We start from the raw sequence: 27,972 nt of genomic DNA on the forward strand, positions 1-27,972 counted from the left end.
GTAAAATATTAAATTTAACCCGAAAGAAACTTAAAATTACAGAAAATAGCTAGAATGAAGTTTAAGCCATTTAAGATTATCAAATATACTGGAGCCTACAAGAGACAACTTAAGATATCTAGAAGATTATTTTATTTATCTAGAAGTTATTTATTATATCTAGAAGAAATTATTTTAAAATAATCAAAAGATATGAGAAGGCTTATTATCTTAATAAAATAAAAATATCTAGAACCCTGACCATAATAGATTGGTAATTCATAAACATATTTCAAAAGCCTAAATAACATTTTTAGAAATACTTTAAAATTCTAGAAAAAATAAGTCATTAATTCATCTTGGAAGCTGGCTTGTAAGTCAAATACCTGAACCCGTTCTTGGCTATAAAAATATATCAATTGGTTTTTTTTGCGAGTTAACTCGCAATATTTTCATTTTGGATGGATGAAATTTATGAAGTTTGGTAACTGTGTGAACAGGGCCTAATGAAATACCAGTGGCAGCAACAATTTTGCGTAATGAAGTATTAGGATTTATTTCAAAATGACTCAAAACTTCAACTTGAGCGGCTTCATCCAAAATTCGAAGATGATCACGTTTTTTATTTGCAACAGATGCAGTTTCAGTAAACTTAGTAACAAAGTCCAAAACATACCTATGCGAAGTTATCTTCTCCGGATGTCTGGCGTTAAACGTGACGACAGTTTGCCGAGCACATTGATTTTGGGCACCATAATGTAGAATAATTTCCACTCTTTCGGCTAGTGTGTAAACCATTTTGGAAGTAAAATTTTCAATTCAACAAATAAATTTCCACTCTTCCAAGACTGTCACAAATATAACTGACGGTAAAATAAATTCTTTATTTTCCTTAGCAACTATAAATAACTAAGCAGGTATAACAAAAAATACAGTTCGCCCAGGATATCTGTGTTGATGAAACCATTTTAGAAAGTTGTCCTCCTTGACAAACCTTTTGACGTATTTCGTTTTTTTTTTAAACAGTGGTTTTCGATAAATCTTTTTTTTTAAATCTTTTAAAGCCTAATAACTTTGTTTCAGTAGGTACCAATTTTTATTGCTATATTTTCAGCTAGTATAAGATGGCTTTGAGGGAACAAATTCTTTTGTAAAATAAACTGCAGTATCCTAGATTTTGTGGGATAAAATAAGATATCATTTATCCCGCACCAAAATGAGAAATCTGTGGATATGATATTTGCCATTTTCTACTATCTCTTCAATTTTGCTTTTGCAATTGCAATCTGCTAAGACAGATCATTTCTAAAAATGGAGAAATGGGTATATAGTAAGCCATTTTGAGGGACATTATATTTAGTGGTGAGAAATAAAAATTTAAATAGGTAATATATATAGGGTGTTTTTAAAAATGATTTATTGTATGGTTTTCAGTACGAATCTTTGGTTTGAGCAGTTTTTTGTAGTGCGTATTTCATTTGTCTGATTATGTTGTGCGGAAAAATGATCTACGGTTACGAAAACCAGTTGTATTTTGGCAGTGCCTTTTAGAACAGTTTAACAGAAATCAAGATTTTACAAAATTAATTTTGTGTATAGACGAGGCCACATTTACAAGAGTACAAAATATCCGCAACAATCATTTTTGAGCAGCAGAAAATCCGCATGCTGTAAGAAGATCTAGAAGTTGCAACCTAGATTTTTAATACATCTTAGAGCTGGCATCCTTTATCATGCCATTGACATGCATGCTTATTAGACCCTTTTTTTTCACCTCAACTTACCGGTAAAATTTATTTAGATTTCTTTTGACATAATTTCCTGAAACTATTAAAAGATGTTTCTTTAAATGTGAGACAGAATGTGTGTCACATTTAGAACATTTTAGTCGAAAAGTCTATGAACATCTAAATAATAAGTTTCCTAATAGATCGATAGGGCGCAACGATCCATTTCTTCGCCTTCTTGGTTTTCTAAATTTAACTCTTCGCAAATTCGGGATATCATGATGGAGTAAATATTTCGGAAAAACTTAAACAGCAAAATGAAAGTTTTTGTGATGTAACGTGGACGCCAGGATTTTATTTTCGGACCTTGTAAAAAGTCGTGGATTCAGCTAGCAAACTTTGTATACCTGTTTGCAATTTTTTATGCTTTTAAGTCGGGACTCTGGTTATCATCCTTTAAAATTAGCCTCATTACCAAACTTTGATTTACCTTTACTTAACTAAAAGGATAAAGTGTTTGAAGTCTACCTTTAAAGCACAACCGTCTCAACTTATTTTTTAGCATTATCAGTAAAAAACGTAATTAAAACAACATCAAATTTTTCTCAAATTTCCCTTAAAACGAGCGGGATTCGACAAAAAAAATAACCTGAATGAAACTTTAAGCTTTCCAGCTCGCAAGGGACGCAAGAACTTTGTTAATCTCTGTACATTTTTGCCCTGGCTTTATTCTGAATTTTAACAAAGAGCACTAAAATGACAGGGCAAAATTTAATTTGCATCGTTAAAAGGCTCATGTTGCGCCATAATGTCATGGTTTTTTCGCCCTAAAAAGCCTTACGTTTGGGCTCACCATTTGAGATTTATTGATTTTGTGTCCGAGACAGTAATTAATGTTATGCTTTTTTAATTGAACTAAATGTGGATAATATAGTATTAACATGAACTTATAAATATATCTGTTCTGCTAATGCAAATGGACACCATGACCAAAGATGACTGCCTACTGGCAGCCTTTTTTATAGCGGTTGTGTCCTTTTAATGTTGGTCAATCTGAAAATTTTCACTATTACCAAGAAAAGATATATTAAATAAAGGTAATGAAGTTGACGGTTGACATATGGTCTGTCATAAATTAACTCAAAAAAAAATGAAATCATATAAAAATCGTAGTTAAAAAATTAACGAACTTAATTTTAAAATGCTTTAAATTTAAATTAAATTAAAATATGACTTTGCAGGAGGATATTTTCCATGCTCTGGAAAGCACGCGTTAGCTTTCCATAGTAGGTCGCGAAACTAGTTGTTAGTAAATAGCATCTAAACCATTTCTTTGTGTACATCTTCTCTATCCATTCCATTTGATTTGTTTAAAATATTTACCTGTAGAGCTTCTCTGTGTCTCTTAAATTATATATGTATTAGTTAGCTTATTTGTCTTTTGTTATCCAAACCATAAAGTACATATTTTTAGTAACATCATTTTATGTCGTTCATTCACCATCCGATCATTTTCTGAAATGCTGATCAATTTCAAAGCCAATAAATAGGGTTTCAATAACCTTTTAATTTCAACATTTTAAATGAAGTACATATTTTAATGTGCATGTATCTATCCCTGTAAGTTAATTAAAAGTTCGTACACTATACTAAATTTAAATGACTTTAAATATATATAATAAAAATATTATTGATATAGGAATTTGTAATTTAGTATGTAATTTTCTGCTACTTAAATTTTAGTACACTTTAGCAACTTGATAGTTGATAAAAATAAAGAAATAAGTAAAAAAAAACAAAAGGTTTATATTTTAATGCAGCTTTCAGCCTTTTGAGCATTATAGTTAGCCATAAATTTGGCATGAATTGTTTAAATGAGGTGCTTACCATGTGGGCAATATCCAGTTTTGTCGGAGTATATTCAGGTTTATCAAAAACTTTATGATAGGCAAAAGTTTGATGTGAATAAAGGGTCGAAAGAAATATAACACTTACTTAAATAAAAAATAAGCTTCAATCAGTTTTAATCATAAATAATCATTTATTTTTAAAATTACACATAACTGTTATAATAAACAATCGCCAATAAACTTTTTTAAAGAAAAGAAACAGTTTAACTATTCCGCTTTTACATTTCTATATACAAGAAATTTAAATATATAATAATAATAACAGTAATAATAAAAACGTTTATTAATTCTCAATACAATTAACAATTCAATATTTACATTGCTGTACGGGATTAAACGGCCTAATTTTCAGCATCCTAACAATTACGTAGGGGCTGTTGAAGCCACGAAGTAAACTGTTTATTTATTAATTTTTTTGTAGATATATATATAAGAATATATTTACAAAATAAAGAGGGAGAAAGAGATAGAGAACAGTAAAAGAGATAGAAAGAAAAGAAGGCGTAAAGAAGAGAAAAGAAGTATATGCTATAAGTATAATATTTTCAACTCTCAGGAAAAATCTAAATTTAGGTATCGAGGCTTTTAAATATGATAAAATACAAAATGTACCTGTTGAATATCTATCCTTGGAGAAAGCTATGTACTTATTTATAAAAAATAAAGAAATTAAACCTCTTTCAGAGAGATTGTTTACAGATCTTAGTACACAATGTAAACAACTTAAAAAAATTATTTTAAGTGTAATGTAGTTAAGTAATGAAGTTAAATAAATAAAATAAGTGCCCTTACTGCAACTGGAGACTGATGTGAAAGGAACTTGCAGTAGTTCCACTCCCGGGCCAGATCACACAAGTAGTCGTTAGCTACAGGAAATATTCCACAATAAGACTTAAATGGCTTGACTAAAAGCACATATGGTACGGACATGGCACATCTGGAACCTAATGGACTTGTAATGGGATTTTTAGTCCCGGGGGTTCGTAGGTCAAAGAAACCACTAATGTAGGGAAATCTCAGTTTATTTACCTCAGTTACGGGCTTAGTTTTAACACCTTTCAATAATAAAATAGATAGTATAAATTACTAGCCAAGAAACAGGACAGTTGCAACCTTACCTTTCAATAATAAAAGCACTGACCCGGATTAAACCCTTTAACGGAATCACGGAGTCAAAGGCGCCACACTTCTTTATTAAATGGTGACAAACGAAGTAATAATCATAAGAATACTCCGAGCAGAAATGTAGGGTTTAAAGAATGTCATACATTTCCACAAATAAAGAAAATATTTAAGACGCCCGATATTCTAATAGAACAAACTATAGCAAAGTAGAGGTCGTTCCGCTACAACCGCCCCCGGCGTAATCACCTATGAAATTAGGTGGTTAGGCATTATATATCTTTAAATGACTGGTATGAAATTGTCCCCGCTCTTTTCCCGTACTTGGATTTTCTAAAATGTAAGTGAAAGGCCTAATCTGAGCTTTTACTCTGTAAGGTCCCTCAAACAACAACATCATTTTTTTCGTTTCAGCAGCCAATGCTATGGATACCGGATTTGCTTTAAGCAATACTAAATCGCCTACATTATATTTCGGTGAAGGACGCGATGGATAAGACATTTTTCTTTTTTCCGCTCGACTTTGTAACATTTCACGGGCTAACACCAACTTTCGCTCAGGGCAATCTGGCGGAAGGTCAGGGAAACTAACAGTTTCTCTTAATAGGGATAAAGGCGGTAAGCCTAAATGTAGTTCTCGAGGGGAAAACCCGGTGGATTCATGGATAACCGAATTTAAGAATTCGGAAAACTTTGGCAACTCGTACGCCCACCGGCGATGATTTTCATTGCAATAAGTACGTAGAAGACGAGACAATTCTCTCATGTACCTCTCGACAGGATTGGCCTGAGGATGGCGAACGGAACAGAACACCGCAGTTACCCCTAAGGGTAGAAGAGTATCCTTCCAAGATTTGGCGGTAAATTGAGTACCATGATCAGTCAAAATTTGTTGAACTACCCCATGCTTAGGAAAATATTCGAGCAGCAAGCGATTTAGGATAGCTCTAGTAGTGGCCTTTCTAAGAGGATACAATGTAATAAATTTAGAAAAAACGTCGACGATTACGCAAACATAAGTTACACCTCCTCGAGACCTCGGTAGCGGCCCATAAAGATCAAGAGAAATTAACTCATTAACTTTATTAGCGATGATTGATTTTAAAGGAGGCCTCGCCAGAATAGAAACTTTTGTTCTTTGACAGATGTCACATTTCTTCACAACGCTTTTAATTCCTTTATACATATTTTTCCACCATACATCCCGCCGTAGCAATGTCCAAGTCTTATACACACCAAAATGCCCCAGAGTTTCATGATAATGCTGGATAAAAGCTTCCTGTAAAACTGATGGTATGCACAAAACGTACGGATCATCGAAAGCTTTACGGATGAACAACAGATCCCCATGCATTACGTATTGCTTAATTAAATTACCCTTTTGCAAGGATCTAATAATCTCACCGAAAACAGGATCACTCAATTGAAGTTTACTCAAATCTCTCAGTTGACTCGTAAATTCCCCAGAACAACAGAGGGAGGACATCAGTCTAAATCGCTTGCTCGATGGAGTCGATAACCTAGAATGAGGGTATCGAGACAAAGTATCTGCAATTATATTTTCAGAGCCCTTAACATAATGAATCGTATAATCAAACTCTTGCAGAGCAAGAGCCCATCGAGAAATTCGTGGAGTGAGCAGCCGACAAGACTGGATGTATACTAATGCTTTGTTATCTGTGAAAACCTGGAAATGCCTTCCCAAAAGGAATATCCTCCACTTATGTACTGCCCAAACGATAGCTAATACCTCTTTCTCACAAGAACTGTAATTTTTTTCTCTGTCTAGCAAAAGACGACTTGCATAAGCAATAACCTTTCTTTTGCCCTCGATATTTTGGAAAAGCTGTGCCCCCAATCCTACGTCACTGGCATCAGTCTGAACGCAATATTCAAAACCTTCGTGGGGATGATATAAGAGCACATCGTTGGTTAACTTTTGTTTTAATTTTAAAAAGGAAATTTCTTGCTCTTCTTTCCAGTTCCACTTAGAGGACTTACGTAATAACTGCGTAAGTGGTTCTGTCAGTGTAGAAAATTGAGCGCAAAACGCTCTATCGAAATTACAGAGTCCCAAAAAAGACTGTACCTCTTTTTTATTATTTGGTCGCGGAAAAAATTCGATTGCCTCAACTCGCGATTTATCTGGCTTTATTCCTTCGGTGGTTAAAGTATATCCCAAAAACGATAAACATTCCGGTACAAAAGAACATTTCTTAAACTTAAGTGTAAACCCGGCGTTCGCTAATCTTTCAAAAATTTCGCTCAAATGTTCCATGTGTTCCTCAAAAGTCCTCGAAAAAACAAGAAGATCATCTAAGTAATTTACACAAAATTCCGCGCATGAATCCCCTATTACTTTTGAAATCGCTCTTGAAAAAGACCCTACGGCAGTACAAATACCAAAAGGTAAGACATTAAACACGTAAGTTTTATTTCCTACTAAAAACCCAGTATATTTTTTACTATTTTCAGATAAAGGAATTTGCCAATAACCCGCCGATAAATCCAAACAAGTTTTAAATTTCGCGCCAGAAAACAATTTTAAAATTTCATCTATAGGACGCGGCATTTCATGATCCTTCACCATACGTGTATTCAAATGGCGAGCATCCAAGCATACTCGGACATTCCCGTCAGATTTGACTGTACACAGCAGCGGACTCACGTAAGCGGTAGCGGCCCTCTCAATAATACCCCAGCTTACCATTTTATCGATTTCACGAAACACCGCTTCGCGATGCGCCATTGGTATCGGGTACTGTTTAATTTTAAACGGGGTTTCATCAAATAATTTTATTTCGTGTGTATAAAAGTTTGTTCTACCGGGGATATCCGAAAATATGTGTTTAAATTTATTTAAAATATTTTTCAGGCCAAGCTTTTGTGTGTCGAAAAGATAATTCAAAGAATCTATGAACTCGGTATTGAAAGAAATGTTTCTTTCACTAATAACAACATTGTTATCTTTAAAACTATTTTTGCGTACAGCGACCGGTCGAATATTTAACAATTCTCTTGGCACTTCATACTCGTGTTGAACGTTTATCTCTGGAATGTTAATCTCTTGTTTATCAATATACACCGAAATTAAATTATCTTTTAAGTTTATTTTAGCGTTTACTATACGTAAAAAATCTGCACCCAAAATAATAGGATATAATAAATTTGAAATTAGTAAAAATTCATGAATAAACATGTACTTATCCAAAACTAAAAATTCCACAAGTAATTGCTGAGTTACCCGCTTTTCATTACTTTTAAAAGCCCCAGTAATCTTTACACCCGTTACTGAAAAAGATGGTATTTGATTTTGCAGATTTCCGAGTTGTTCGTAAACTTCTCCAGATAAACACGAACATTCTGATCCCGTATCAATAAGCGCTGGAAAATTAAAATTGAAAATTTTAAGAGAAATCACTGGAGAACGTGTGTCTAAAACTGAGTGTTCAAAATCACATTCATACAACAATTCATCAATGGGATTATTATTATTATAATTACAATTCATGGCCCCTTTTAATTTTATCTGCTCTGCCTCCGGGCGGAAAGACAGAGATCTTTCTAGTTTTCCTGCGTCTCTTCCAAAATATCTTGGTGGAGACCTATGGTCGCGGTCCGGACATTTTGTTTAGGCCCATGTTTATTAAAATTACCACTTAGAAATGGTGGTCTTTCCGACTTTTCACTCCTTTGAGGCATATTTGATTGATATGAGTAGCGACAGTTTCCACCAGCTGAACCATAAGTATTATTACTATTATTATAATTTGAGCTAAAACAATCGGCCTGTTGTAGCCTTGCTAATGCATCCGAAAAATTATTTATGCCCACTAAAAGGGACGAAATATGAGGTGGAAAATGCCTGGCTATAATGCAAATCAGTGAAATTTCGGAAAAAGCCGGTTGTAAGTGTTTTGCCATTGCTATATACTTAGTAAAATGCTCTGAATATGAACCACCCTCATAACGCGCAGCTTTTATTTGAAAGGTCACGTCCAACTGTCTTGTCTCATTCCAAAAAAAATTAACAAAAGCTGTCTTAAAACTATAAAAATCAATAAATGTTGTAAGAAAAGACTCAGCCCAAGACTTTGTCTTTCCTATAAATTTCTTAACTAGTAAAAAACTAATTTGGTTAAATAGTACCTGATATGCTCTACAGACAAATTCAATTTGGTTTACAAAATCAATAGGATGAATGCTACCGTTATTATCGAAATCTCCTACACTACTAAAAATATCTGAATTTAATATGTTATGGATATTTTGTAACGGTGGTTGATGAATAAAATTACATTGATTAGTAGCTGGACCCATCGTTGATAAAAATGGTTGGCTGTTAAATCCCTGATAATAGTTTGGAGAGGGGTTACCTGTAGCAGACGCTATAATCGGTGTTCCTGGGGGTTCCGGGTATGACGGCAACCCTCTTGCTGCGGCTGTTTGTCCATTATTTCTACGGATTGCGCCCGTTTCCGCACTCGCTCTCGTAGAGGTGTTTATTTGGCCTGCTCCTGTAGATGCGTTGTCTTCTGGACTCGCCCCCGAAGCGACTGTCGGTAATGGTCCTGTCGTATTCCTCTCTTCGATTAAAAAGTTCCTAGATCCATCCATGTTTGATGGTCTTCGAGATCTTAAGTTCCTCGGTGAATGAACTACTGGAGGTCGTGGATTACCCATAGACGTGGATTCTTTGTCCCAGTTGGGCAGCCAAGTTGTAATGGGATTTTTAGTCCCGGGGGTTCGTAGGTCAAAGAAACCACTAATGTAGGGAAATCTCAGTTTATTTACCTCAGTTACGGGCTTAGTTTTAACACCTTTCAATAATAAAATAGATAGTATAAATTACTAGCCAAGAAACAGGACAGTTGCAACCTTACCTTTCAATAATAAAAGCACTGACCCGGATTAAACCCTTTAACGGAATCACGGAGTCAAAGGCGCCACACTTCTTTATTAAATGGTGACAAACGAAGTAATAATCATAAGAATACTCCGAGCAGAAATGTAGGGTTTAAAGAATGTCATACATTTCCACAAATAAAGAAAATATTTAAGACGCCCGATATTCTAATAGAACAAACTATAGCAAAGTAGAGGTCGTTCCGCTACAGACTCTTAAAGAAACACGTAGAACCTAAGTATAGTTTCTACAGAAAATCGACGATAAAAGAGCCTTATCTCAAGATTTTAGGAGAGTCTAAGCATTAGTTAGTATACACATGGTAGGCACATCGTCTGAAAGAATGACGAAAGGAAACTACGTGTTACGTCAGAATAGGGCCAACTTTCAGATTTTTAAGAAAGTGCGTCACTCTTCGAATATGTAAAGCTCTCTAGACATTTTTTTAGCAACAGGCAATTTGACAACCTTAGGGTTTTTAAACGATATTCGTCCTAAGTCAATCAGGTAGTTGTTTCTCAGTGGTGAGCGTGTTTTATTTCGTCTCTAAGTCCCGATTTTCGGTTTTTTTTACTGTTAAAATTAATAATTCCCCACTCATCATTAACAATGATGCCAAACATAATGTGTAATACTCAAAATTTTATGTTATTGGAGTATTAGAAACATGGCTCTCCCAAAATATCGATAATGACATTACGAATATTGACGGGTTTACTTTTATTTTACAAGATCGATTAAATAACCGTAGAGGCGGTGGCGTTGCACTTTATATTAAAGATGGTATAAAATATAAATTTTTTAATTCTGGTGATTTTGGATTTGTTGAGCTTATGTGGGTTCAACTTAGTTATTGTAATGTAGTCTATGTTCTTGGGATTACATATAGACCTCCAAATGGTAACATTGGCTTTTAATAATGTAAAAAAACTGGAAGGTATAGCAGAGGTGTTTGACGAAAGGCAACCTAGTAGTATTACTAACCGCTCATCTAATTGATTTAATATTTTATAATTCAAAAATTGTTAACAAGTCTGAGGTTAATATTGTTCAGATAGATTGCTGATAATTTTTCCATCTATCTTCAGATTAAACGTAAAAACCTAAAAATATTAAATATAGACCTCTTAAAAGTATTAACCTAAATAATTTTAATCGTGAATTATCTATATGTCCTTCAGAGGAAATCTTATATATAATAGAGAAAGATAATAAGATATTTAAAATATTTGATATTGATGCTACAAAAAACAAAATTACGCGTCTTGGATAACTGAAAATAATAAACTCCTACAAAACCTAAGCAAGAAGACCTTAAGACGTTATGAACTGTCTAATTTGCCGGCCATATTTCTCTTATTATAAAGAATTGAAAAATTATATAACCTTTGCTATAAGAGCTGAAAAAAAAAGCTTATCTAAGAACTAAGTTCATAAATTCAACTATAAAGGAAAAATAGGCAAAGCTGGAAAAACTTAATTTGAAAAAATCGGAAAATTATAAAATTTCTAAGAATTTGACTGAAAACCTTGACAATTTACAATGTTATTTTATCAAACAGGCACTGGTTTCATATCAACTAGATAATAATTTGATTTAGTTTTATAGTACTAATATTAAAGATGGCATTACTATTACTTTTACTTTTGAGTCAGTGGAAGAGGAAGAAGCAGGTAATATAATATTTAATATTAAAAGCCAGGCCTTTGGTTTGGACCAAATAAACTCCTACCTGATTCAACTTTGCTGCCCTCATACAGTTCTTCTGCATTGAAATAGGATATTTTCCGAATTTTTGGAAGCATCCCTATGCAAATCCTTTATCAAAAATTAATAAACCAACTGACTTTAATCATCTATGGGTCTATATTCTTCCGGCAATGTCCAAGATTTTCGAAAAAGTTATCTAAAATTAAACAAGAGCATACATTCTGAACAATTCGGTTTTCGCCCTGGTTATCGCTGCTCCCCCACAATGGCACTGATACTGTTACTGACAATTTAATTAAGTTAATTGATCAAGGAAAAACAAGTGCTATAATCCTTTTGAACTATATGAAATCTTTTAACATGATTAATTACTCTCTTTCTATCAATTTTGCAATACATTGGTCCTAGCATGTCATCTGCACAACTTATATAATCGATCCTAACAAATAAATCATAGCACGTTATATATTAAAAAAGGATTTCTAATCATCTTGGAGAGCACTGTGGTACCACAGGGAGCCGTATTGGATCTACTGCTCTAAACAATTGATGCTTCTAACTTTATTTATAGTCTTTAGTTTTGTAATTATCATTTATACGCTGATGATACTCTATATAGCTGTATTATTCTTTCCATATCAGTAAAGTCGATATTGCTAACGAGCATATAAATCTTGACCTTAAGGTAAACTGAAAATTTGTCAATTTGTCGTCACTTGAAAATTAATTCTTCTAAATCGAACTATTATTTTTGGAAATGAACTATCAAATAAAATCGTATAGAAAAAGGCTTAATCTTAAAATTGACAATGTGCAAATACCTTGTGTGACACTTGCCAAGAGTTTGGGTTTGGAAGTTGATAGTGATTTGAGGTTTCGGAAATACATAACTTCAAATTTAAAGCAGGCCTATTTAACTCTTCGGCTCATTTATTTCAAGCGTTATTTTCTAGAAAAGGATGTTAAAATATTGCTTTGCGATTCTTTGGTGCTAAGCCATTTTAATCACTGTGATGACGTTTCATGTATAGACCTTGCCTGGACAGTTTCAAATCTAGAAGAATTCAAAATGTATAGAATTCATGTTTACGTTTAAATTATGTCATTTGTAGAAAAGAACTTATTTTACCTTTATTACATTGATCAAAATGGATTAGTATGTATTAGCGAAGAATTGTTCGCATTAATAAAATGAACCTAACATAAAGAACCTGGAAGAGTAAAGACTGTGTCCATACCGTCGCATATTGCAGCAAAAATTATAAACTCTTTTTCACTATATCTTTTTAGTTCTTCACTAGCTAGTTTTAAGCAAAATTATATTATTAATATAACCCACTACCAAAACATTTTATTCCCAAGTAGAAGATAAAAATTATAAAAAACAATGGCAACAAAGCCGGGTCACTATAAATTGAAAGAAAACATACGGTAATTCCCTTGATGAAAAAAAGAAGATAGCATGATCGTTCACTGTCTAGGATTATAACTTAGTATCAACGGTCAACTCGATCTAAAGCCATCTCGTGACAAGAGTTTTAACCATTTCCAAAATCCATAAATCACGGAAGAAAACCGCTTTAGCTTATATAGTTATAGCTTATAAGCCTAGAGAAGGATTTGTAGATTTGTATTATTAGGCTAATATTTTTTCCTATTTAATTTATACTAAAAAATTTAATAAAAGTTGAGAATTTAAAGCTAATTATTTTATTAATCAACCCACAAAAGTAAAAACGCTATAGTTTCTTTCTTTCACTATTCTAAGCTAGAGTTTATCTAAGCTACTCTAATTTCTACAAATAATTTTTTATATTTTATTTTATATATATTTTAATTTTTATTGAATTTCATTTAGAAAATGATTTTTTTTTTAATTCTAAGATTCAGTTTTGATTCTTCAAATCTGCATATTTTATGAATTTTACTGTTGGTTGGTTAATTTTGGCCTATTTAAAACCTGATAAGATGAGAAAAAATCCAAATATTAAAATATCAACTTTAATTTTTATTACATTAGTTTCTCATTTTGCATTTATTTATTTGTAAAAGTTTGCTTAAATTTAAATTTGAAAATGCAATTTTTGATTTAGAAAATCTTTTTTATCAATTATTTTGAATTTTTCCTTTTATTTAATTAATTTTAACAATGATGAAAAACATATTCTTAAGAATCCATTATTACTAAGGAGCATAAACCTATAAATAAATGTAAACCATTGTTCGATAGTACTATAGAAAGATTAGATCTTATATATATATATATTTGTTTTATACCTGCGCATTAATTAATAAAGTAAAATTAATTGCGTCAATAAAAAATTATGTTTTATTGATTTGATTTAAAATTTAACTAAAAATACTCTAAATACAGCTGCAATTTACTAAACATTTAAATTATCATAGTATGATTGTACGAATATCCCAGAAATCTTGTTTGTTATTAGCAAAGTTAGCAAAGCATTAAAAAAAATTTATAATAAATCTAAGAAAAAAATAATAAAAATAAATTAAATTGTAATAAAAAAAGATCCTGATCCATTTTTTCTTTTACATTTAAGTCCAAATGTGTTCAAAAAGATACCAAAAAAATAATTTAAAACCGGTAGGATATGCTTCACTATAATTTTTGGTTGTAGCTTTTAAAAATCTACGTTTCCCTTCAAAGTCAAATAATTGCTTTCTTCCTTACGATAACACCCCTGTGAAACAAATTGTTCAAACCCTTACTCATGTTTATATGCCCAGTCACAAAGTAGTATTGTATATATTTCCATTTTAAGGGTGAAAAACCGAAGGGTGCATTTTAAAAACTGTTTTTTTGATAATCTTAAAAGAATTTTTTTTAAATATTTTTCTACGCTAAAGCAAATTCTGTTTTGTAAATTATAATATTTAAATAATAATAGTAAATCATTATATATTTAATAAATAACGACTTTATATTAGAGAGTCTACAAAATCACCAATTCTCTTTTCTGTTGGAATATTTTCATGTTTTTTATATACTAGTTAATAAATACCAAATATCTAATTTTATATTAGAATAAATAAGAAACTAGTGATTTTCGAATAAAAGGTTATATTTTCCATTACACCGATCTTATAAAAGTTTAAAATACATTTCTTCTTTTGTAAATTCGTTTTTCGGGACATTCAATTGCCAAAATAATCACGTATCCCTTTGAAACTCAACATCGTCCTCCCAACCTTTGGAAATTACATGAAGAAAGCTAAAAACTTTTGCGAATTCTTGGACCAACTCGACTGCGGACGTGACCAGAAAAGTGAAATATTTTTTTAATCAAATATCCCTTTCGAAAATGTACTGACAAATAACAGTAACGAAATAAAAGTCAGTGATATAAAGAATCTAAAAGACGTTTTTATTTAAAAAATTACTAGGTCTAGGAAATATAAATATGAAAAGTTAGATAGCATCAAAAAATATGAACTCCTACCACTCATATTTTGCTCGTTTTTTTAAACCGCACCGATCAATTCGTATAAAGCTTAAGAGGAAATTTATGAGAAGCAAAGCAAAACAGAAAGCTGGTATATAAGCACACATAAATTCGTATTAGGTTTGTGGGATTTTTTGCAGGATCCAAATGTCAGAACAAGGATTATTTGCGTCATAAACTGGGCTTTTCTTGATAAATGTCAGATATTACATTTTTTAGTCCTTAAATATGATATAATTTTAATATAAATTTTTTTCGTAACGAAAATGCAAAAAATTGAATAAAGATTAGGAAATGATATATTTCAAATTTCCCTACCCACGTCACTCTAAGGAATATTCATATTAAACTATGTTAGTATTGCTTTTCGTGATCTGCTTTATAAAATTCCTTTAACGCTTAGCGGTTTTTGTATTGAAACATTAAAAATAAGTTAATTAAATTTTGTATAGGAATTATTAAGCAATAAAATGAAGTAGAATGAATATCCTGTGAGTGGCCTATTATCATTGTATTCAAATTGTAAATTAGATCAGATTAAATAAAGGGGAAGGGAGGTTAGAGTTGGAGTTAAAAAATAAAGTCTTATGGTATGACATCCTGTCGAGATTTACTGTAGCTTCTAGTTCTTTTTATTAAGGTGACTGAGATATTAATGTGACAAGGCGTGACTCTCGCTACCACATGTATTTGTTTAGCTTTGGCTTGTCCAAGCTCCCAAGCTCTTAAATCTAAGTCAGTAATGCTAAGAATAATGCTTTACTATGATACTAAACATGTTCAGAAATGTCTTACTCTTCCTGATAGAATCTGTAGAGGTCTGTGTCTTGATCCTATGTGAAATTGCCTTATGACCACGACATTTTTCAGTTGTTTGTTGACTATTTTTTTCTTGAATATATATGGCGGCAACTTCTACCTGCAATACTGTGGCATAATTCCTCAAACTCATTCCAATTTTGGTTCTTATCTTATGACCATAGATATGTGATTTTTACAGAATTTTTAAAGAACATTTTAAAATTTAACAATTTTATGTTGATGAGAGCTGCGATTCCATAGATTTATGCAAGTATCGTATTTTGCAATAAAATATAAAGTTAGCAAATACTGATTACATTAGCTAATTTTCATATAAAAGGATGGTTTAATTTTAAAATTTAATAAAAACATTATTCCGCGTGATGCATAATATAAATGTCATATGGGTTTTTACTTAAATAATATTAAGAAAGTATCGAGACAGTTTTCGTTATACAAAGCTTAATATTTCAAAATTCAACTTCAAACTATGTCGCTCTAAAGAATATATATATTTCAGCAATGTAAGTTTTATGTTTTGGTACTTATAAAATTCATGAAATATTGTACTGTTTTTATTTATATAATTTTTATTATTGTGCAGTTAAAAAGAAGAAAAATAATATTTGAAAAATGGTTAAAGAATAATGAGAAGTTGATTAATATTAAAATAAGGCATTTTTTAGAATATGCAAGGTATTTTCTAGATGCTTTCTGTATTTTTTTTTTAATTAACAATATTACTTTTAATAACTTGGACTTGTTGCTAAATTATATAAACAATACAGTACAATAACATGCATAACATATATTTAGCAGTACGTACGACAAACTTAATTCCATTATTGTAAAAAATATATTAAATCAATAGAGAAAAATCATTTATTAACTATATTATTTAAGAGGAAAGTTTGAATAGCACAACAAAAAACTTTACCTAAATATTATATAACCTAGAAAAGTCTCTTGATAACTCTACATATTTAAAACTTTTTAGATATCGTGAATAATAGAACTAAAATCGATTTTTGACTTTATTGATAATCAAATAAAATTTAGTATATATTATTTAGAAATTCTGTACCCAGGTCGCTCTAAGTAATAGCGTACTAAAATATTTCGGACATATAAGGATTATCTTTCAGTCTCTATTCCACGTAATCCGTTTAATACTTTTGCTATTTTAAATTTACAAAATATTATTGGTAGTATCAAAATAAAAAGAGAGATTAAAAACAAATCTGTATTTTGTATTATTTAAAATAAATGAACTGTCATTACTGCAACCTTAAAAATTACTGCTTTTAGATTGTTCACATATTATCAAATTCATTTATTAGCCAAAAACTTTTTATTAAACTATATTTATTTAATAACAATGATGTTAAGGAATTCCCTTAAAGGTAACGAAATAAGATTATAAAATAGAGTATTAAACGTAGTACCGAAGTTCCTAATAAGCTTGTAGCAGTAAGAATCACTAATTAAAGTGCTATACTTACAGAAATTAAATAACCATCTTTAAGTGGCACCAGAAAGCACTACAGATTAATTTTACAAATTATCAGCTCTTTACCTATTAATCTTTTATTTACTTTATCACAAGTTCAACACAGGTTTACCTTGTATAGGGGAATATATAAAAAAATTTAAATCTGAAATGTAATCTATTCCTAAGGGAATTTTCTCTTAAGAAGCCATTATGAACCTTAAAAAAAACTTAATTATTTAAACGAGTTCTCGCTAATCAAAAAAGATCATTTTTAGATTATGGATTGACATATTATTGTAGACTTTTATATTAATTTTTTAAACGACTTTTATATGAATTTTTCTAATAACAACTCTACTTTACTATTACAGGTATTTCACTACTATATCAAGTGCAAACCAATTTCAGTATAAAAATTTATAATTAAAAAAAACGCTTAAATAATTAAGAGATCCTTAAAACGGGCTTAAATATGAAACTTTTGTCTTTAATTTGCATATCACACATCATAATCATGGCGCTCAACTTCCTTTGTCAATATGTTCCAGTTAAGGATTTCTTTATTCAACATCTTGTTAGAAGGAAATAAAAAAGTACCTTCTGGATCTTTTCCTGCTAAAAACCATATGTAATCTAAAGAAATCCGAAAAGTTAAAGATAAATCATTATTTTAAGAAACAATAATTTAAGAAAGGGCATTTATTGAAAATTGCTTTTATTATAAAAGAGCTAAAAGAAATAAGACATATGCTCTGAAAAAATGTTAAATTCAAACAAATAAATTATACACTGCATCCATAGGTGCATATAGTTAAAACATAGAGATTTACATTGTATCTCTATTGTATTTTAGAGAGCTGAAGCTCACAAGCGAACAGAGGGCTTAGAATAATGTATTCTGTTTGTGGAGGAGCTTCAGCTAGCATAGATCTGCCGTATTGTATTTTAATTTAATTTGAAAGTCGCTGCAGACATGTAGAGATAAAACGCGTAATGCCTGTTTAAAGAGAATGCAAATATAAATCTAATTTAGTAACCTTTACACAAATATTAACATGTTCATTAAAACACAAAATATGGGATGTATTAAGGGTTTTATGTATGCAAAAGGGATTCATGAAGCACATTATAATATTTAATTTATGTATTTTGTTAGCAAAATTTAACGTATGTTGCCTGTAATATGGACTAATAGTTGACGCTTTTGATTGATTTGATGGTTTTTCTTCTAAATAGGAAACAATATGGTTGGGGAAAATCTAGGAAAACACAGGTACGTGATATAAAAAATTCTTAATTTTAGTCAGTTGTTTATTTTAAATTCTTAACAAGATAAAGACTAATAGGAAAATAAAGCTAATTAAAAATAATAAAAAAAAAAAATTTGTAGATCACGAGATATAAACAAAACAACGAGAGGAACGAGATCAAAAATAAAAATGCTGAAATAATAAAATCGAGCAAAACAACAGAGCGAAATAAGAAGGGTATTGAAAAACATTAAAGATAATAAAAGAGGAGGGAGAAAATCTTTTTACGTATACAAGAGAGAAAGATAAAAAAGTTAAAAGTAACATAAAGAAGTGGAAAACAATAAGAAAATAACTTTTATCAGAGGTTAAAAGATTGCTTCAAAAAAGTGGCAAGAAGTATTGAAAATAAACAGAGGAACGAGATTGAAAATAAAATCTTGAACTAAAAAGGAAAATAAAGAGTTAATAGAAAATAAAAAATAGAGAGAAAAAAACAAGGTTGATATACAGGAAAGAACGTTAATACCAAAGAACTAATAAGATGTTAAGAAAGACGAAGAATGACTTCAGCGTATAGTCATGACCTGGCCATATCTTGAAGATTACTTCCTAAACCATTACAGAAAACAACTTTAAAAAATAAAGAGAAACTACCTAGAGTGGTAAATCTAGGTAGTTTAGAAAGTTAAAGAAGCTTAATAGTAGATTTAAGTCTTGATAAGTATATCACAAATAATTAAAAATAAATAAAAAAAAAATGATAAAAACAGTAAAAATAATAAGACTAAAAACAATAAATGCTTACTAAGGATAACAACAACCTAAAACATAAAAACAACCGAACTTAGTGACGAAAAAGCAAAATAAGAAGACTTATTTTAACAGGCAGGTCTCGGGTTTATTTTTCAATACATGAAACATAGTATTTAAAAAATAAGATGAGAAATTACTTTAAAAAATACTAGAGCAAAAATAAGAAAAAAAAGACAAACGAAATAAGAATAATGAGATACAGATAAAACATGAAAAAGTTTATTAGACACATACAAAACAACAAGAAGAACGAGAATAAAAATAAACTTCCTAGGTCGAAAAATAACAACAAAAACAAAACAAGAAGTCTTTGTAAAAGTCTTAAAGAATAATGTATTTTAGACAATAAAAAGGGAGGTAAAAATATTTTTAAAGAATAGAAAAGCAAAAATAAAGGAGGTTAAAGGAAACAAAAATATCATTATGGGAAAAATAAATGTAAGAAAATTTAAGTACAAGAAAGTTTTTATCAAAGTTTGAAAGATGTCTTGAAAACAGTGACAAGTATTATTGACAAAAAAAGGAGAATTAAGATTGAAAATAAATAGTTCACTTTAACAATTGACCAATACACCCACTATATACCACTTCTAATACAAAATCCAAGATCACAAATTCAGAAGAATAAAATGTATGTCTGCCAAAGTCTTGTTAAGTCTATCACGGATAATGTAAATATTTCATTTTAAAAATTGACGAACGTCGTAAGAAAACTTTCAAAAGAACAAAAATAATAAACCTAAAAATTTTAAAAAAAATTTAATTTTGAAAAACCATAATTATCATTTAAGAAAATGATTACTAGAAATCGAAATAAGAAGACCTATTTTAAAAGGTAGATATGAAAATTATTTTTCGCTATCTAGTTAATGTATTTTAAAAACAAGATAGGGAACTACTACATTAAGAAATACTGGAGCAAAAATGAGGAAGGTTATCAGAAACATAAAGAAGGTTAATAACAAAAAATAAGATGAAAATAAAAAATAAAAAGAAGTTTATCACAGTTTTGAATACACTTAATGGCTGGACGGAAAAAATAAAAGAACCTGACAAGAAAAGTTAAGAGGAAAAGAAGAATGAGACCAGGAACTTATTAAGATCGCGAGATGTGACCTACAGAAAAAAACACAAACTAAAAAATAATGGATACAGATAAAACATGGAAGAGATGATGAGAAATATGTAGATTTTATAAAAGGTAAACTATAATAATTTGACTTTAATCAGGCGAGTAAAAAAAAATTGGAAAACGTGCTAGATAATTCAAAAAAGGATTAAAAAGATGAAGAAAAAGAAGTGCTTATCAAGATCATGGAAGATTATCTAATTTAGGAAATTAAAGATCATGAAGACCAGAAAATAATTTTCACCTATAATAGTAGGATAGCAAACTTGTAGCATATTATAAAAAAACAATAAAAATAATAGTTAAAAAAAAAGAAGAACTGAGCATAAAATAACAAGATTAAAGCTTACAAAGTTTTGATTAAAATATAATAGAGAATAATAATTAATAGAATAAGGATTGTATAATAAAAATATCAGAATAATCGAAAATAAAAAATAATGATGCAGTTATAAAAAAGATACAAAAAGTAAAGGTAACACTAAAAAGTAATATCCATCTTACGTTCAAAGCCACTGTAAAAGAAAACTATAACGGTAACAAAGAAAATGCACCTTAACTTATGTTTTGTCTAAAAGGAGGTGCCACCGCAAGAAATCCTTGTCACCTTATTTATGAGATATTTAACATTTACCACCAGTTGTATTCAATGGTTTTATTTAAACTAAGAATATTTTATTTAAGCTAAAATATAATTATAACCAAATTAAAAATTTAATTAAAGTTACTACAGCTCACGAAATAAAACTGATTCAACGTAATTGCTACTCTCTACTCGAACGATAAATTCAATAAATATTTTAAATGTAATATTATGCATGTTATCATTCCGTTGCATTTGGCAATGCTAATAACCGACCTAGTTGATTTCCCAAAGGTGTGCCAGAAGCAAATTTAGTACGTCATAACTATAATTGCCACCTGGAGGTGTTAGTTGTGTTTTCGAGTGCACGGAAGTAATTTAAATTTCGATTTAAAACAAGACGTGCTTCGGGGCTCCTACTCTCAGTTTTCAAATTAATATCTACATACATAACACTAAGTAGTATATTTACATATATTTTAAGCTCGTATAACACCTATAATATAAACTTAGTTAGAAAAGCAGTATTTCTATAATATTAGCTTTTCATGTACGCATATGCTTCAGTCGATTTCTTTATTAATATCAATGTCCTTCTAAGAATTGATTTTTAAAAGGGGAGTCAGTTATGATCTGGCTCCACATTCGGAAAAGTGGGTCATAAGGACTCACTGCTCTAATTGTCTTTGTATCTTGGAAGTGCGCCAGAGTTCGCTCTGCCGCCGGAGACGTCTGCTTCTTCGCTTGAAATTTTAAATGAAACTTTTGGGATTTTGTTTGGAAAACTTATTCAATAAGTGATTCTGCTGGTCGGAAAAGTCAAGTATTTTATTTACCCTATATTCGCTTTCGTATGAATAAAGGACAGTTTGCGTTTCAAATTTTATTTCAGGTTAAAATATTGTGTGAAAATTAAGTTATTTGATAAAGTTGGTTTAGGGAAATGAATAATAATTGTCTGGTTGTTCTCGACTATTTTCTATTTGCTTTGGTAGGAATTTTGGATATATGAGATTTTCAACATGTATTTTTTAATATTATTAATGAAACACAATCCAAAGGATTATAAAGACAATTTTGATGCAAAAAAAATATATTTTGCTGAAAACGCAAGATCTAAAGATACTAAAAATATTTAAAATATTTACAAGACTAATATTCACACTTTTAGGTCAAATTCGCTAGTGATTTAGCTGTCAGACCCGAATTAAAAATATTTTATGTTGTAAAAAGTAGTAACCATACAGATTTTTTTTTTGAATATAAATTATTGGCGTTTAAAGTATAATTTTCCCATATTTAGAAAATAGGGATTTACCGCAAAAGTAGATAAAATAGGTTAATTCCACATTGGATACTAAAATAAATATTTAATAGATTTGGAGGCATAAAAATATTTTATCTGAGATATTTCGTATCCTAAAAATGCTCAAATTAAAATTATAAAAACTGTGCCTAATTTCATTAAAAATGGTAAAATAAGAAACTTTAAGATTTTAAATAACAACCAAGAAAGAACTGTTCCCTTAAAAATTACAAAAAAAGCTAATCCTAGTATCCCCTTTAATATAATTTTACCATTATTATCTCTTAATTTGCTTAAAGTAATTAAATTTAGATCCGATCAAAATAAATAATAAGATAATCGAACTAAGTAAGAAACAGGTTTAACTGTTTAGAAATAAAAAATTAAGTATAAACAAAAACACCAGTTTATCTTACAGATAAAAATTCGGCAATCAACTACTTAGAATAAAACCCTGATAAAAATGGAAGGCCACATAAAGCTATATTAGAAATATTTATACAAACATAAGTTAACGGTATAAAATATGAAATACCGCCTATAAACCGAATATCTTGATGGTTACCTAAATTATGAATAATAGCTTCCGCACAAATAAATAAAAGAGCCTTAAATAAAACATGAATTAATAAATGAAAAATAGCTAATTTGGTTTTTCCGACACATAAAATAGTAATCATTATCCCTTAAAGTATTGACTTAAAGTAGACAAAGCAATATTTTTTTTAAATCAAACTCAATATTCGCTCCAGCTCCTGCTATAAATATAGTTAGTAACGAACCATAAAGTAAAATCATTATTAAAGATTGAGAAAATCCCTCTCTTGAACGACCAAGAGGATAAACTTCTGCTGTGACTAAGGTAGAAGAATGCACAAGAGAAGATACTGGGGTTGGGGCAGCCATAGCTGCCGGAAGCCATGAAGAAAATGGAATTTGTGCACTTTTTGTGATTACAGCTCTAACAATAAAAATTATAATAAATACTATCAAGGGATTCTCCTTATAAAAAGAAAATATAAATAAATTTCAACTTCCTAATGACATTATTCAAGCAATCCCGATAAATAACGCTGCATCTTCAATTCGATTTGATAAAGCAGTCAATGTCCCAGCATTAAATGATTTGACATTCTGGTAATAAATTACTAACGCATAAGAAACAAGACCTACCCCTTCCCAGCCTAATAAAATTCTGACTAGATTCGGACTGACAATTATTATCATTATAGAAAAAATTAAAAAAAGGATTTAAATAATAAATCGTTTTAAATTTTTATCTGATATACCCCTTAGTATATTTAAAAATTATTGAACACAGAATACTGTTACTATTCTGGAAAAAATACACGAGGGAAACACAAAATCATTGAAATGAAATTATAGAAGCATTTTATATACAGAATTAATTTCTATATAAGTAATATCTTATTAAAATATTAATTTTGTATATATATTTTTGATAAATTCCATTAACTAATAGACAAGTCTATTCATAAACTGTCGTTAATGACATCGGCTTAGATATATCACTGGTGGATATTTGCTATAAAAATGTAGCTCTTAAAATGTCCTAGTTCTTTAACTTGTCACAAAAGTAAAACTACATACCACTTCAGATTCGAAGAAGAAATAATAACAGAAACGCCTGGTCACTGACATATTGAAGTGTGTTAAGCTAAATAATCCAGCGCGAAAATGGAAATTGTTAAACTTCAGAAACATTTCTATGTTTGTTATAATTAAATATAATAAGTGTAATCTCCATCTTTAAGTTTAGTTTGAATTGTCCTCTTTATAACATTGTTATCAAAGAAAAGATAACTAAATAACAAGAAAATACATATCTTTGTATAATTAGACGAAGACTTTATAGCTTAAAAAAGCAAGATTTATTCTTTAATTAAAAATATCATGATATTGAAAATAAGAGATAAATATTAAAAGTAATGTTAGTCACAGCATCTTAGGAATAAGCAACATTTAATTAAAAAAAATACGAAAATTAAAATAAAAGATTTTTGTAATACAGACACAGACAAAGAAAGAGAAAATTTCACCAGATATAGATATCAAATAATTTTAAAGAGAATATTCTTCATCTTATGAAAATGACCTTAAGACAAGTGCTCACTTTTAAATGAGACATCCTCTTTAATATCTTTAGTGGCTTTTGTCGATATTTTTTAAATTCTCTACTAGGTATCGTGAAGAACCAAATGAAATAACTAAGTTTTTTCTTGTTATAATGTAACATAAATAAAAGAAGAATAATTTACAGTTTTTTTATCGAAATAATAAAAAAATTAAATATTTGCCTCATTTTTTGATTAGCTACACCAATAAATTTTCGTGAAAATATTTAATTACAATAGCTTTTTCTGTAATTTATACAATGCTAAAGATATGGTATCAGTCTTACCATTAAAAAATTATATTCTGATTAAGAAAAAACGAGGATAAGTCATTTTTATTCAATTGGCATTCATATTTTGACAAAATTCGTGAACATTGCATATGTAATATAAGGGTGGTACCCTATAATTACAACCAAAATGAAATATTGTGTACATAGACACTTATATATAATTGGAAGTGGTATATGGAATACAGGTTGAGAAACCGAAAAAAAAGCTAATTTTAAACAGTTTTACAGTCAGTATGATTAAAAATAGGTAGTATGGAGTTTTGACAGTGTCTCGTCTAGTATTTATACTTTATTCAAAGCTCGCTAGCAAATAAAAAAAATTAAACCAAAGCAAAGTATCACTGTATCAACAAGACTAATATTGTAAAGAAAAGACTATTTAAACTAGATGTTAGCTTGTGAAATAGTTAATGGATCCCGAGTCTCTACTTTAGTATTCTTAATTAAGGCCCTAAAACCTTATACCGATGAGTCTCAGAGATAACTAGTTTTCACTACCTTTCAATATCTCCTACAAATCTTGATCTCGACGAAAATGAAATCACTATTAATGGACAGCCCATCTAGCATATATATATATATATATATATATATATATAGATATATATATATATATATATATAAGTTAGATTGCTGATCAATCCTCCATCTACATCAGCATTTTTAAAGAATGAGATGCAAAATATATGACGGTTAATCTACAGTTCAACTAAATATTGTAATTGCTAATACATATATTTATAATGCTAATACATGATATATATATATATGTACAGAAAATGAAAATGTACAACACAATTTATCGAATTAATATTATAGAAATTATTTTTACCTTTATTCGAGTAGCTAAAAATTTTGAAAAAATGTAGGAAAATTTAGCCTACTTTTACATTAAAAATTTAACAATATTTCATTTTTCTTGAATAAAGCATAAGATTCTGGTTATGTCTATAGGTTAGTGACAGACTCGGAGAGTATTCGGAACTCATTTTTCCCTACTCACAAAATGTGAAATATGGGACTATTATATGTATTTTAATACTTATATATGAATTTCAATATCTTATATACATATTTTTTAGATTTCATTTAGACTCATTCTTTGACGTAAAACCAATCACAGTAAAGTAATACCACAAAAAATTCAGTAAATATAGCTCTATAATAAGTGTAATTTTTATACTTTCTAACTAACTGGTATGCTTGTCCCTAACATCGTCTTCTAATTCTCTGCATAGATTTTTCCACCTGTCTCTTTTTTCTTTTCTAATTTAGTCGGCTAAAGTCTTTTCTATTTTTTTAAAATTCTATAGATCAAACTTATGGTTTCGCTTAGTTGTGATAAAGTTTAAGAATTATCTTGATATTGCACTTCTCGGATAGCCTCCGTAAGCAATTATTTATTTAAAGTCGTTTCCGGTCTTAACGTCGACTTTTTTACAGTTCTACTATTTAATAGTAGACTATCTAACTGAAAAGTCATGTATTTTTAAGCTTTTATAGGTAAGTGATACATTGAGATCTGGTAATTATCCTAATTTGCATTCAATTCCCAATATCAGTTTCAAGTAAAGTACGTTCGACGTCCAACGTATTGCATTCGCTCTCCGTAATTTCTATGTAACAGTTTGTAGCTACTACACCGATTTCCGCTTAAAACAAGGGTTAATTGAACACCTTTTGTTTGGCGCGGCCTCTAAGGAACTTCGGCATTTATGTCGGTTGTTCAAGGAGTGCCCTTTTGTTTCCAATAAGGCAAGTTACGAGTTTTAAGACCCGGCTCGGGAATTTCAATTAATTATTCCGGTGCAGGAAAAACAAAGGGACCTAAGGAGATTTTCTTTTCAAATTAACATTTTTAATCTAATTTAAACTGAAATAACGAGCGACTGTTAAACCGTGGAAAATTAATAAGAGTGAGATATTCTGTTATTGTTTCTGTTACATTTTTTTAGGTTGTGTCTTGATTTTTTATTAAACTGCTATTTTTGGAAGCTAGATTTTTTTTTATTTATTTATTATATAACTATTGCGTAATATATGCATTGCGATATAGCTCCTTATAAAGGGAAGCTTGATTCCGAAATAAGTTTAAGATAAATGAATCTACTGTACTGTGATAGTACCTTTGGCGTCATCTAAAAGGCATTACGCTATTGAAGATTCATGCTTTGAAATATAAATTATGGTATCTGGTTCCAAAAAGGCAAAATATTCGATAAATATGAATTTAAAAAAAATCATGTCGAAGTAAATTGATAGTCGTAGAAAAAGCATAGTCTCTAAAATGCCAGGAATTTAAAATTTTACATTCGTACAGCCGTTCCCATCGCCGAACGGCTCCAGTAACAAACCTCTCTATTTGTGTTTCCTATTCCACATTTTTAATAAGAAATACTATTTTCCTGGCTTTATTTTTAACTCAGTTTTTAGTCTGAAACTAGATTTTAGTTTCAGCGATATTATTTGGATTTTCTGTAAGTGGCTTTGGTAGTTTTTTTATAATTATTGAATTAATAAAAAAATATTTTCTTTCGGGGTCTTATGGTTAAAATCTAAAAATTACAATAAAAAAATAGAAAAAAAAATCTGCTTATCGAAAATTGATATCTTAATACCATCGTAGGCCATAACAAGTTCTAAATATTAATTGACAACTATATTATTCTACTGTTACTTGCAAAATATATTCGGAACGGAGAATTAAATGGCCCCGAAAAAGCCAAAGAGACGAGTTTCCCAAAAATTAAATAGAAATTTTAGAACGTGTGGTACAATTGGGAAAATACATATGCCAAGTGCCGTTCAGGATAATTATAATAATTTACGAGTTAATTTTAATAATTAAATATTTTTTCGAGTAGCACATTCTAAAATAAATAAAATAAGCCTTTGTCTAGTCATTGTTTAAAAATATCTAAGCATAAATTATACTTAATGCTGTTAGCTTTCTCAGAGCACATACAAAAATCAATAGAAAAATTCAAGCGAATGGTAAATTCTCAAAAAGGTTTTAAGAGAAATTTTATAATACTATATACTTAGCTTAGACATATAGACATATAGACAGATAGACATATAAGTCTTAGCCTTAATATATGGCCAGAAGGGTGATATTAGGTGATACCCTTCTATTATTAAATAATTTTCGGGATTTATTAAAATAGTTCCTGCTAGGCTAATTAACACACTTTTGTTATGATCAGAAGCAAATTTATAGATATTAAAAATTTCGAGGATTCAGGACTCGAGGTGTGAACCGGTTTTAAAAATTAACTCAATAATATTTCCTAGCCATGACAAATTTATTTGCTTGTTTTTTTTTTTATATTATCCACAATACCAAAT

General features: G+C 29.8%; 1 protein-coding gene across 2 annotated transcripts in view; it reads right to left on the reverse strand.

The window, feature by feature from the left end:
- Positions 1–27,972, reverse strand: part of LOC126742764 (C3 and PZP-like alpha-2-macroglobulin domain-containing protein 8) — a 334,454-nt gene that overhangs the window by 290,379 nt on the left and 16,103 nt on the right. The window contains exon 1 of one of the 2 annotated variants that reach the window (XM_050449554.1): positions 656–818. The exons of the other annotated variant lie outside the window; for it this stretch is intronic. The gene's annotated coding sequence lies outside the window, so the exon portion shown is untranslated. Of the gene's footprint in view, positions 1–655; positions 819–27,972 lie in introns of those variants that run through there. 2 annotated transcript variants of the gene reach the window in all.

The sequence above is a fragment of the Anthonomus grandis genome, chromosome 12 (assembly GCF_022605725.1).
Source record: "Anthonomus grandis grandis chromosome 12, icAntGran1.3, whole genome shotgun sequence".
In the NCBI taxonomy this organism is placed as follows: Eukaryota; Metazoa; Arthropoda; class Insecta; order Coleoptera; family Curculionidae; genus Anthonomus; species Anthonomus grandis.